The 13,244-nt window shown below is 53.5% G+C and overlaps 1 protein-coding gene across 2 annotated transcripts in view; it reads right to left on the reverse strand.

Moving 5' to 3' along the window:
• AXIN1 (axin 1) overlaps positions 1-12,216 on the reverse strand; it is a 101,257-nt gene extending 89,041 nt beyond the window's left edge. Inside the window, exon 1 of one of the 2 annotated variants that reach the window (XM_026080574.1) lies at positions 12,198-12,216. The gene's annotated coding sequence lies outside the window, so the exon portion shown is untranslated. The remainder of the gene's footprint in view (positions 1-12,197) is intronic. The other variant, XM_026080572.1, reaches the window with a different exon arrangement.
• Positions 12,217-13,244: the final 1,028 nt, after the last annotated feature.

A 13,244-nucleotide genomic window follows, 5' to 3' on the forward strand; every position in this document is an offset into this window, starting at 1 on the left:
CGCCCGGGCCTGGTGCCACCAGGACGAGCCCTGCTCTCCCCGCCGTCGCTCGGGGAGCCTGCGAGGTCTGGCGCCCGCCGGACACGAGCCCTGCCRTCTGCGCCGTCCCCAGAGCGCGCCCGGGGCCTCCTGACCCATGGGCACCRACCGCGCCGTCCCCACCGTCGCCCGTGGCGCACATGGGCCTGGGGACCCTCCGTCCCCAAGCCTCGCCGTCGCCCGGGCCCTAGCGACCCACCGTCCCCGAGCCCTGCCGTCCCCTGGGGAGTGCAGGACCCAGTGACCCGCCATCCCCAAGCCCTGCTGTCCCCTGGGGGGTGCGGGACCCAGTGACCCGCCATCCCCAAGCCCTGCTGTCCCCTGGGGGGTGCAGGACCCAGTGACCCGCCGTCCCCGAGCCCTGCCGTCCCCAGGGTGCCGCCTGCTGTGTGCGCAGCGGGCTGGGTGGCCTCACCACCCCAGACTGAGCCGCAGCGACCACATAATCGTTTCTGGGGACCATCAGGGAGAAACGCACAACAGCTTTCCCTAGGAGGAGAGCACGTGATCTGGGCGCCCGTCAGTTCTCAAGGGGACAAGCGTGCTGGCATGGTGAAGGGTGACATGCTTGGCACAGCCCAGTGATTTGGCCTTGTGAGCCCTGCCGAGCTGCCGCGAGGGTCGGCACTCCTTGAGGCCCTGTGGCCATGCTGCTTTAGGGGGCAAGACGGGGACTGAGGAGGCATCAAAGGCCTAGCTGGGGAACAGCCCACATGAACAGCAGAGCACGTGGATTGAGACGGACAGGCTGACGCGGTCAGTGTGGCAGTCTGCCCTCTGGACATCCCAGTCCAGGAACAGCCCGTGTCTCTAGGGTGACCTCAGGGATCATGCACACCTCAGTGCATAACTTCTCCTTCCCACTGCAGGTAGCTGAGAGGGGTCAGGACTCTGGCCTGCCCATGGGCTCTGCTGCCTTGGGAAAGCCCAGGAGAGCCCTAACTAAACTGCTGCGTTACTCAAAGGCTGAGCAGCTCCAGAGGTAGGAAAGGAGCATGGAATTACACCTCCTTTTTCTTCTTTTTCTGGACAAAATAAKCCCAGAAGAGCTTTTTTAAGCATCCTGACCAGAACTCAGCCCGGGAGAGACTCATGCTTTGGAGACCTGCTGTTCTGCTGCACAGCTACCTCTGGCACAAGATCTCTGTTCATCTTGGAAAGGAAATGGCAGTGATCCTCAAAGCTGGCTCCACGCTACTCCTAGGCCCCTTCTGCTAGGTGGTGGGATTTAATGGCTAATTTTTGTTTGAGGTCGTCCTAGAAGAGACCTGCATCTGTGGGCCGAGGGATGGAGGAGTGCAGATAACTGCTCTGTGGGTGGCTTTCGCCTGGTGAAACAGCTAGAGCTGATTTCAAAACTGCTGGTGCATCTCGTGTTTCTCTGAGGAACCCCGCAATTCTGCAGCTAGCATAAATAAGAGAACTCACCAAGAGGTGGCACTGTATAGACTGAAATGGGTGAAACAACATGGAGACTCTTCCTGAGAAAAGGTGGAGGGGATCATGCCTTGCCCAGAAATGGTTGATTAGAGAGAGCTCTGGGCCAGAAGTGATACCCCAGCACAAAGACTGTAACGCTTTCATGTGTGGGAGGGCTGGGTGACATTGCAAAAAGAAAAAGAAAGGGATTACCACATGCAAAGACTGAACAAGAGTTCAGGGAACTCCTCCTACAGGGAAATCCGAAGCCTGTTTCTTCCCTGGGAAGTGATGAGACAGTCAGAGCCCTGGGACCGAGCAAGGCAGATCCCTCGGTGCGATCCCTGAAGCTAAACAAGCAAACAAGCCATGAGACAGCCCTCTGGAAACCAGAAGCGGCTCAGAAAGATTTCCGATAAGGATCAGCTTCTGATTTTAATCAGCATTATTCTGCTCTGCGTACCCGTATGTTCAACACTTGCTCACATTTGTGTTTTGTGCGCATGCATTTCAGGGGACGCTTTCTGGAATGTACAACATTTTTTTCAGCTTCCTGAAATGCACAAAAATGTACCGCAGCCAGGGTGCTCCCCTTCCCTACCCCGCAGGAGAGCCCAGCAGAATGGTGCCGTTCCTTGTGCTCTTTCATGTGGATGATGCTAGTAGCTGATTTACATGTAACAGTGCAACACTGATCTCGGCACAATAATGGAAAAGCTGATGTGGGATTCAGCTGGTAAAGAATTAAAGGATGGGAATATAATTAATGCAATCAGCCTGGTTTCTGGAAAATAGCTCTTGTCAAACTCTGATGTCATCCTTTGAAGAGATTACAAGTTCGGCTGATAAAGGTTATGGCATAGGAATAATAGACCTGGACTCTGTTCAGGCATGTGACTTAATCCATATAGTATTCTGATTAAAAATTAGCACAATACAACATCAAGAGAGACACCTTAAAGGGACTGGGAACTGGCAAACCGACAGCCATCAATGGGGAATCCTTGCAGAATGGGAGCGCTCTCAGTGGGTGTCCGCAGAGTTTGATGTGAAGCCCAGTGCTATTCAGCATTTTCATCAATGGTCTAGAAATAGATTAAAAAGCCCTGCTGAGAAAAATGCAGGGGCCAGGAAAACGAGAGGGGCAGGAGACATGGATGAGGTCAAGCCAGCTGTAGAAAACTTCATGAGCTGAGTCCAGGCAAATAAAGTGTGTTTGAATGTGCACAGATGCAAAATGATACTTCTTAGGAGCAGAGAATGCAGGCCGCTGCTTCTAACGGAAAACCGCACTTTGGAAAGCAACGATTCAGAAAAGAGCTTCAGAGACAGAGGGGAAAGTGTCGGAGCAGGAGCCCCCCTTGGGAAGTCCTGACCAGGATGGGGGGGTTGATGCTACAGCAGAAGGGGTCAGGCCAGCCTTTGATGTAGAAGTGGGGGAGCGGTGAGGAGCAGGATGGTTTTAGGTATCTAGGACACCAGTGAGGTGGGAACCCAAAGCTTGCCCAGTTCCAGTGTCTGCATTTGAGAAAGGATGCTGAAGAATTAGAGCACAGGCAGAGAGAGTTAGAAAGGATCCCAGTCTCCAGAGAAAACATTTTGCACCGAGATGCCTGAGAAATGCAGCCTCTTTAACTAGTTCAAAGGAGCCTAAGAGGTGCCCTGATTACAGTGCTTAAGCAGCTTCATGGGTGAGAGACTATCAGGTATTAGAGGGCTTTTCATCTCTCAGAGAAAGGCCCAGCAAGAATTCCTGGCCAGAACTGAATTCGCATGAGAAATCAAACCCAGATTTCTCCATGCAAATCACTGGAAGAGACTCCCAAAGGCAAGGGGTAGAAGGGTGGGGAGTGGCGAGCAGAAGGTGACAAGGTTGGGTACAGGAGGGTGCACGTGGCTGAGGTACCAGGGCTTGGCATGCATGCTGGGTCCTTGCTTGCCCTGGAGCTCCTGGCATCCCTCCCCTTAGCCTCCACTGCTTACTGCTCCTCGGGGCCTGGCTGTGGGAGTAGCAAGAGAAATGCTGGCAGGACTTTGCTGGCCAGAGGCTGACAGTGTGTGCCCTGTGAGTCTCAGAGGGGGAACAGCGTTGGAGCCGGCCAGATGCTGCATCCACATGACGTACAGGACATGTGGCTGGACTGCGTGGGGTGGAGGTGAGATGCCTGCTTCTGACTCTGTTCTCATCCTCAGATACTGACTTACTGCCAGGGGATGGCATGGGGATGGCCAGTGACCCCACAGCACCATCTGGCAGGAATATGATCTGCACCGGCCACCTCCCAGCCATGTTTCCCCCCATCCGGTGACTTCCACGATCCCCACTGGGGCCGGCTTGCTGACTCCTCTACTGATGTTCTCTGAAGCACTGACAGCAGCAGCAGGGCAGGCAGGAGGTTTTACTCACACTTCACAGAAGAAGGGGCAGCCAGGGCCCTGGAGGTTATAGCCAAGTAAAAGGCTTGTTACTGGGCAAGAGTGACTTTCACGCTTGCTACCAAACCTTTTGCCAGCAGGTCCCTTTCAGCAGTGCAGGACTGCTACACACTCTCTGTCCTCACGTCCCTAGAAATGGCAGCCAGCTCTGCCCTGCTCCAATGAGGGCACCAGTTTCAGATGCAGATACCAAACGCGGTGTTTTCCTCTCCATTGCATACAATTGGTGCTGTGCACTCAGATGCGCTCTTCCATTGCACCAAAGCTTGCTCTTGCTGCAGTCTTTGCAGCTGCTTCTTTGGAAGAAAGCCTGCAGGCTGCTTTCTTCATGCGCTACACCGTGACAAGCAGGAATCAGTCACACTCCAATGGCCCAACAGCCAGYGATTTCCCTTTGCTGTGGGGAGCCTCGCACCCCTGTAAGCAGAGGGTGGCTTGCCTGGCAGTGTGAAGGCTGCACAACCCAGCTCCAGCATCTCAGTGCCTCTTGCTTTCTCTGGTCACAACGCTGTCATCGTGCTCTGGCTAGATCACCCCACAGCCCTAATTTATCATTTTGTCTAGGTCTGTCCTCCCCAGTGGTCTCCTGTTTCTGCAGAGCTAGATGGTTTCTGCTGGCACCGTGCAGAGTTTGGCTTGTTCTGGGGAGTTAATGCTGAAGGAAGGGCTGTGCAGCTTGTCAAGATGTTGCTTTTCTGAGAGCGGCCAGAAATTCAGAGGGGATGCTTCCCATCCCGGGTGGTTTAGCTCTTTCCATCTACACCAGGATCAGGCCTTCTGCATCTACCTATGCAGGCCGGTGAGATGCAGCCAGGCAGCCTCCTCTTTGTATGCTGCAAGAGGTGAAGTCCCTCCATGCTCATGCCAAGCCCTCCCTGTGCCCCTTCCGCTTTCATTTTCTGTTTCTCTAACTGGGCTCAGGGGAAGGATGAGAGCTATGGGCTCCCTCTGGAGTCACCTTGCTGCTTTTCACAGATTTATACACCCACACAAAGGAGCCCAGTCCCTTTGTTTTGCCTGGGGCCAACATTTGCTACTTCCAAATTTACCTGTGAATATCAAGAGTGAAGAACCAAGTCAAAAGTCATTGGCTACAGGACGGAGGAATCAGACTGCAAGATCTTTCAACGCTTCCTCTACTTTCCCTCGGTGTCTGAAAGGGTAAAGGCCAGTCAACCAAAACTGTCCATTTCTCCCATTTTAATCAGCTTTTTAATGTGGTCCTGCCTCGTACTTCTCCAAGATTACACTGTCCAGAAAGCAACCCCAACCCATGAAAACAAGAGCCCTTCTAAATCTGCCAGATTTCCTTACAACTTCTCTTTCAAATGGGGTCGATAGTTTCCTGCATGCATCTTCTAGTAGCAGTGGCGACCACCTCCTCCTCCACCTCATGTGATTTCACCCTGTTAATGATGGAATTGTTCGGGTCTGCAGGTAAAACTTGGGTTCTGCCCACTGTTGGGCTTTTAAGTGTCACACTACTTGCTTAGTGAGCACAACCCCCCTGAAGGAGTGCTCCAGGGAGTAAATGCTAGTGCTCCTCTGTAGCAATTTGGGATCGGTGGAATTATGAAGTCATAAGGAAATGCCACATGGACCTTCAGCGAGTACACGGAAGTCACCAGTTGCTGCCAAGGCCACATCACAACTCTGCCAGACCGGGGAGGGTAACCAGCCACAAAGCTGAATTGTCATCCCTTCAGGTGACACCTTCACCCAAGGGAGTGGCCAGACCTCAAGACAGTTCATCCCTTCCTGCTCTCTCCGGGAAATGAGGAGTGAGAAGTCCCCAAATGCAGCACAGATGGACTGAAATGTTGACACTAGCCTGTAAACCAGAGCATGAGAGAGGGCTGTGGAGCCAGAGTGAGGACATGGGATGCACAGGCTAGAAGGTGGAAGAGATGGGTATGTTTTAGCAGGAGGAGTCCAGCTGGTATCCATGACCACGCATGGTCAAAGAAGCCTGACTCAGAGCAAAGACTGACAGAGAAAGAGAGGGAAATAGGGAAGCACTATGTGATCAAACAAGTTATGTGTTGTGACCACTCAGCAAATGTCTCTCCAGGCCAAAAGACTGCATCAGACTGGCAGGGAAAGTAAGCAGATAACTGCACGCTGTGTTATTTTGTCTAAGTCTCTGTACGGCCCTGGGAGCAAGGGCTGTGCAAAGACAAAACAGCAGAGAGCCTGCACCGGAAAGCATGTCAGCGAGACCCAGGGCAAAAACAGGCAAAGGGGTCTCTGGGCTCAAGGGACCTTAGAGTGCAGGGCCCCATGGGCCGTTCCCCCAGCCTGCAGAGAGCAACGATCCCAGGGAGGGCTCTGCTGGGTCTGGGTCACCATGGTGTGCCCTGAAGCAGTGAAATGTCTGTAGGCCTGGTGCAGAGCAACGCTTCTGCGCAGAGAGCATCGTGGATGTGCCATCGACAGGTCCTGGGCCAGCAACCTTTGAACTGCTGATCAGCCTATGGGATAGTATTGGCTGCAAATGCAAGCAAGGCTGCAGTTTTTATCAGAAGGATGTTTTTGTTACAGGGCTTTAGAAGTGAAACTGGCCAAGAGACCACCAGTGTTTTGGTGAATCGTACAGCATGAACGGATCTGGTTTAATGCTGCCAACACTATATACACAAAGTCTGTGCTGTGAGATCCATAGAGCTTCACTGCTAGCCATTAACTCAGATCTGTCTGAGCTACACAGTGATGTTTTCTGGTAGTATCATAATTTTCCTTCTAGTTGGCTTTGGAGTCTTAAGTTTTCAAGCTTCACTTCTACAAAGATTGAGAGCAGTAAATTCAGCTTCAGCATGGACAATATTCACCTCAAATGAATCTGTTCTTCATAGTGACTCTAAGGCAGCAGTTCACACTGTGCTGGGCAGTTGCACAAATCCTCCCGGGAGAATCAGCCATGGCTTGGGCCGAATGCAAGGATCAAATGTCACATCATTAGGCACGTGTCTGTGGAGCCTGGTTTTAGTCTCACCCACTGCTGCTCCCCCAAAGCATGGTGGGTCGGACACTGTGCTTGTGTTTGATAGCTAATGGCACAATAACATCCAGCCTACCCTTCTAATCCCAGAGATGTGCAATCCACAATGTGCGGGAGATCCAGTGTCCCTCCACGGCATGGGCATTTTCAGTGTGAAGCGCACTAGATGGTGCTGTTCAACCTTTGGCTGCAATTTAAAAGGATCCTACAAGGTCATAGCTAGTGCCAAATTTAGGTTTTATAAAAACAAAACTCTTGCAAACTGGGTGACAAATAGAAATACCCTGAAGCTGCTTGACAGACACCTAAGCATAACAGCTCTCTTCAAACATTCCTCCCCCACACTGTCTGCAACCCCATCTGGCTCTGCATCCCACCAGTGCATGAGTGCTTGGGAATCAGGACAAGAAGCTGCTCAGAAATGTGCTGAAACTGGGAAATGGACTCAGCCATTGCCATTGGGCAAAATGAAGACCATCCATTGGAGCTTTTCAGTGCCCTTTTGGGCTCTGCTGATCTGAAGTGATGTGGACAGAAGTGTCAAGCTGGGTTTGTGATGGGCCTCTGCACTGCCTGGAGCAAACTGGATTGAAGTTGCTCAGTGCAGTGCGTGATGCGTGATGGCTTGCATCCGGGACCATATGGTGAAGAAAGCCTGGGCGAACCACAGGCTCTAAGCAAAAAGTCATATGAAGAGGGCTGAAAACCCCATGGGCCTAAATCTGGCCACTCAGGTGGCTTGAAAGCTTGAGAGACAGGAATCCAGAGGTCTTAAACCAATCCCTGGCAAAGGCCAAGAGCAGCTCACCCTCAGAGGAACTCCCTGCTTACCACATCTTCCTGTCATGCCTGAAGTACAGTCATTTATGGGGCAGATGTCAGGGTTGGCCACACGAGCAGCAGTGGCAGAGAGAGGGTTGAGATGGACAAGTGTCAGGAAAGGATGACCCGGGATGGAAGTGGTGGCTTATAACTATCTCCTGGACCATAGGCAAATGACACATGCAGAAGAGGAGGAATAAAATGTTTTAGCAGTCAAGAATATTAGCAACATGGCACAGGGCCTTGGAAGCGCACAGCTGGGACACAGCTGCCATGCTGCCTCAGGACAGCAAAGTCAGCCTGGACTCAGGGAACTGAGGGCACCTTGAAGAGCTAAGCTGGGAAGGAGGCATCTGCGACCCAGTGTCACCAGAGCCACAGAACACAGCTGGCATGAGAACAAACAGTGAGAAGTGGCCATGGATATGGTCTGTCTGGGAGCTGGAAAGCAGCTCCTGCCCCACAGGGCAGGGAGAGATGAAGCAGCCTCCGTGCATTGATGCACAGAGAGATGGAGCAGCCTCCCGCGCAGGTAGCGAGGGTACCCAACAGCAGTCGCACCAGAGCTGCCACCGGAGCCGGATGCAAGAGCTGTGGGATGGGTCGCTGCAGATGGTACCCTCAGCTGGTGAGCGAGGAGATGCCCATCAGCCTGAACACCTCTGCAGAGTGGGCCTTGCTCTCACCTCCCAAGGTCCCTGCAACAGTCAGGGAAGCCAGTAGGCAGTTTCCGACTTGCTTGTTAAGTGCTTAATGAAGGATCAGCTAGTACCAACCATAAGCTCCGCCTACAATTGGCTCACACAGGTATTTCTCTTTAGCATATCATCCATGCAGGTCCAAGGCTTGGATGAGAGCAGAACAGGGGGACCTAAGCAAGACAGAGGTAGTTTTGCAGAGAAGAGTGAGGCGTTTGAACCGGGCGATGCTGGTTTGAACCTGTGTGGCATCCCTTCTTGTAGGAGGCACTGGTCTAAAGACATCTCTCCAGCCCTGGCAGTACTGGTCCCTCAGAGGCATCTGCAATGCAGCAGAAGCTGCTTTCTGAGTCCCTGCATCTTGGCTTGTGGGGCAGGCCCCTGGGAGCCTGAATGTACCACCTGATTTGGATTCAACACCTCAGAAGAGACAAAAGCACCCAAATTTGTCAGCCTGCCTTGAATTTTTCTCCAGTGATAAGCAAACGTAAGGGTGAAACAGAATAAAAGTTTGTTCCAGCTGGGTGCAGAGTCTGGCTCCCAGTTACGAAACCGGAAACACGATGAAAGGGTAGATCAAGATGATTCAAGACCATACAGAGCAGCCATCCCTTGTTGGACAGGGTTAGCCTCATTGAACAGCAAACCCTGTCTATGAGCCCTTTCTTAAAAAGAAAACCTTACACCTTTTTGCCTTGATGGTGCTTGTTTATAGAGACCACCCATGAGCCTGCTATGCCAGACAGGTGGGAAGGCTGTGGGACTTGGGCCTCCTCCACCCCCATCCCTCTCCTTCGCACTGGGGTCCCTGGCCTCCCAAGCTGCTACAGAGACAGCACCAGCTCCTCTGGCTGCAGGTGCTCTGCCAGCACCGAGGGCCGTGTTGCAGCTTGGACATCCGGAGGTGATGCCCTGCCAGGATGGGAGACTCTGCCCTATCCCGGAAGACATCAACCTCCTGCCTTCACTCCTTGTAGTGCTGGGACATACCGGAGGGCAAAAGCTTCATTCTGGGACCCCACTGCATCTCCATGCCTTGTGTTCATGGTGTCGGCACTTTCTAAGCATTGCAGCTGAGAGCTGGGAACAACCTGCTGGGAGCGGCGCAGTGCTGCAGGCAGTCGCATCCTGAGCCTGGCTTCCCTGGGGCATTGGGTCCTTCCCCCTCTCCCACAGCAAAATGATCCCAGTTTCCCAGTTCACCATCACCCCCCAAGGCAACCATCAGCCTAAGCATGCCCTGCTGCCTGGCTGGCATAATGCAAAGCTGCCGAGGTTTCCCCGTGAGCGTAGGGCTCTCGCTTCTGCCTCTGCACAAGACTCCTATGGACATTATTATCTCTGCTGTCTCTATCCTGCCTTCAGCTTTGGCTGAAGTAGGCTGGGTGGAGGGGTGGGGGTCCAAAGCTTTTACAGGCACACGGACCATGTAATTTGCCTTATTTCCTCCCTACCTGCCCCAGTTTTAAGCCGGAGCTTGCAGAGTTGGTAGGACTACCCTGAATCTGCCACACTTCCTGTGCTGGCAGGTATCTGGCCTTGGTGCTTGGGAGATCCCACCACCCACGCGAGTCCCCCACAGGCATGGGTTGCAGGTTAAAGCTCCACCATTCCCACGTGGGTGCTCACTGGCAAATCCCTGGAGCACACTGGGGATCCCAGAGCCTCTCCCATCCCAGCTACAGGGCTTGAGTGGGTGGCTGGGGCAAATGTTTTACTGCTCATATAGAAAATGAGAGAAGCATTGCAACTCCATCCAGGAACTTAAAGGCAGGAGGGCCTGGGCCTCCTCAGGCAGAGATTTTAAATTTTTTTTGTAGCTGCCACTGTTTGCCCATGGTGGTGTGCACGTCCATTTTGCAAAGGGAAGCTGCTGCACGTTACCCAGAGCCCCTGTCCTGGTGCCTTGCTCTGTTCTCTCCCAGGGACTTGTTTCGCCTCAAGCCTCTGGAGCCATCCCTGGCTTGGTATTTCTCTGTGCGACTGCCCCAGCTTCTACATCCTTCCCTCGGCTCTGCTTTGTCCTGCTGTGCTGGATTAAGGAGCCCCCAGCCCTGGTGTTTCACCCCATAAAGCCTGCAGACAACCTCATGACATCATTTCAGAGCCTGCTTCAGAGGAGCTGACCACCTAACACCCTTTGGCGCTCTTGCCACCAGACTCTTTTCCAGCTTTCAAATCATCCTGAGGCTCCACTCTCTGACTTTCAATCTCCTCTAAAAATGCCAAGACATAGCTGGGCTCCAGGCTGTAGTTTTGGGCTAAGCTTTCCTGATCCTCCTCGTTCTTCTCCTGTTTAGCTGGCTAGGGTGAGTCACAACAGTTCTCTGGCAGCTCTTCTCTGCTTGCTTGTGCACCTTTAGTAACAAAAATAATAGCTAATACCAATAATGGCTAATAATAACTACCCACCCCTTTAGTGTGACCTGTCCACCTCTGGTTCCTTCACTTTTGGCTGCATTAAAACACAGTGTCTTTGAATGGGTTTGTCTCCTTGCAGCTTCCGGCTAAGCTGTCTCAGATAACTCCTGGTCTCCCTTCCCATCTTTCTGCCTAAAAATTTTTCTCTCCCTCAATTTTTGATCCCAGTTTTTCCCAGGTTTGGAAAACTAGAGCCCATAAAGCGGTATATGTCTATAGATTATTGGTGATTCCTATCATTTTCTCACACTGAAAAGATGATGGTGGCAGCCCATCAATAACCTGTCAACTATTTCTCTTTCACAGTGATGATGCTTTGGGGTAGGTGCAGTCTCCTTCTTTTAGAAAATCATCCATAATTGATGATGTGTCTAACGATGTCTTAGAGGTTGCATAAAACCTGTGCCAAAAGCTATGGAACTGAAGCTACAAGTGAGATTGAAGGATGAAATTCAAGTTTGCCCTGCAGTTGTGTCTGTGGTGTAGCTGGTTATCAAGCCTGTGCTGGTGTCCAGTGGTGCTCCAGGGCCTGCCCAGCTTGTCCCTGCCCTGATGAGAGCACAGACTGATTTGAGACGATGGATTGACTAGAGACGAGGGGCTTCGCTGACCCCGTAGCCCATGCCTGACAAACCCTACTCACTGGTGCAGGAGGCTCCAGGTGGGAGTTTTGGACAGTCCCAAAGATCCCCCTGGCAGTTGTGCCCACACCCCGTGATCACTTCACCCCCTTGTACACTTCAGAGTGTTGAGGTGAACCTGCCCGTCCCAGACACTTGCTTGCGGGTCCCACTGCAGACCTGACCAGGACTCCCACAGCTGGGAGCAAATCCAGCTTCTCCAGGCACCTCACTCAGTGTGGGAGTGCGAGACTGGCTGCTGTCACCCTGCACCCCGCACCCTGCACCCCTCGGGCAGTGGCCCTGGCAGATGGGGAGGATGCGACCCGCGCTTGAGCTGTGCCCAGGTGCAGAGTGGGGCACAGAGCCTGTGCAAGAAGCCGTGAGCGATCGCGCAGGAAAGGAGCATATGAGCAGATGCAGGTGCTGGGGGAGTGCAGCGCTCTGGCACCCCTCCCCAGTCCATCCACGGGGCCTTACGTGTTGTGTTTTGGGAAGGGTTTTCCAGTTTGACACAGAAACGGACTACAAGACTCTTGCCAGACCCAGGGCACCCAGAGCTATGCAGACCTGCCTACTCCTCCAGTTTTGATCAACCAACTCTTCTTGAGATTCTCGCATAATCAACGGGGATTCCTGACCTCCAGACATCCCAGACAACAGCCATTGCATGGAGCAGCTCTGGCTGGTAAAGGCAGGCAATCCTGTGCAATGTCTTATCCCGACGCATCTTCTCACACCCACCTTAGAGGTCCATGCCTGGCCTGGTCCCCGCAGCTGCTGCTCCGTGCTCTCGCAGCCCCCTGCTGCTGCTCCGGGCCACCGGTGCGCCACTCTTCTCTGGTGGCCGGGGATGGGACGCCATCCATCCACGTCCCAGCAGTGCTGCTCTGCAGAAAGAAGAGGTGTCAGCTCACCCCCAACGGGTCCTGGGGCTGCAGTGCCCAGTGGTTGCAGCAGAGCTACATCTGGTAATGGCCAACAGGAGGGGAAATGCTCCGTTCGCTCTGCAAGCGTGGATGCCTGGGCATGGCTGTCGGGAGCAGGGACAGACACCTGTGGACACCCGCTGCCCAGAAGACACCTGCAAGGGAACTGGGTCACACTGGGATGTCCTGCAGCCCCTGTTTGTGGGAGGGGGCTGCACTTCCACAGCTTGCAGTGGCTTGCAGCAGGGGAAAAAGCGGTGCTCTGAGGAATACACTTGGGATCTTGGTCCTTCGTGAGATGGACATGTCCGGAGCAGGCTCTGCTCTACCTCCTGCCTCAAAACAGGAGCAAAGTGGCCTGGGACCCCTGCCACACTGCCCAAAAACCATGTCCCGTGAAGGTGTCGGCCATGACTCAGAGCCAGTTTTCAGCCAGTCTCCAGGCCAAGGAAGACTGGGGGTGCCAGGAAGCCAAGCAAGCTCACCTTCCCCAAATCCTGTGCCAGGGCTGGCAGGGGAGGCCGGACATCCTGGGAACACCAGATCTGGGGTGCTCAGCTCTCCACTGTGCCTGCCCTGAATCGTCTGCATGGCCCCCAAGCTGTGCTGTGACTGCCGTGTCTCCATGCGCAGGGACTCCGGGACGGTTATCACTACGGAAATGGTCTCACATCACAGAACCGGGGCATTTGCCCCATCTCAGAGTGGGAGGGAACAGTGGCATGGGGGAGACTATTCCCATCCCAGGTCCCTGTGTCCCCACTGTGTGCCCGGGGCTCACCCACCTGCTCCAGGGCATTGCTCACTCTCCCGCCACAGCTGTCACTCTGCTGTCTCTGTGATGGGACCAGGCAGGCACGCT

Source organism: Apteryx rowi, unplaced genomic scaffold (assembly GCF_003343035.1).
Source record: "Apteryx rowi isolate R43461 unplaced genomic scaffold, aptRow1 scaffold_527, whole genome shotgun sequence".
Classification (NCBI taxonomy): domain Eukaryota; kingdom Metazoa; phylum Chordata; class Aves; order Apterygiformes; family Apterygidae; genus Apteryx; species Apteryx rowi.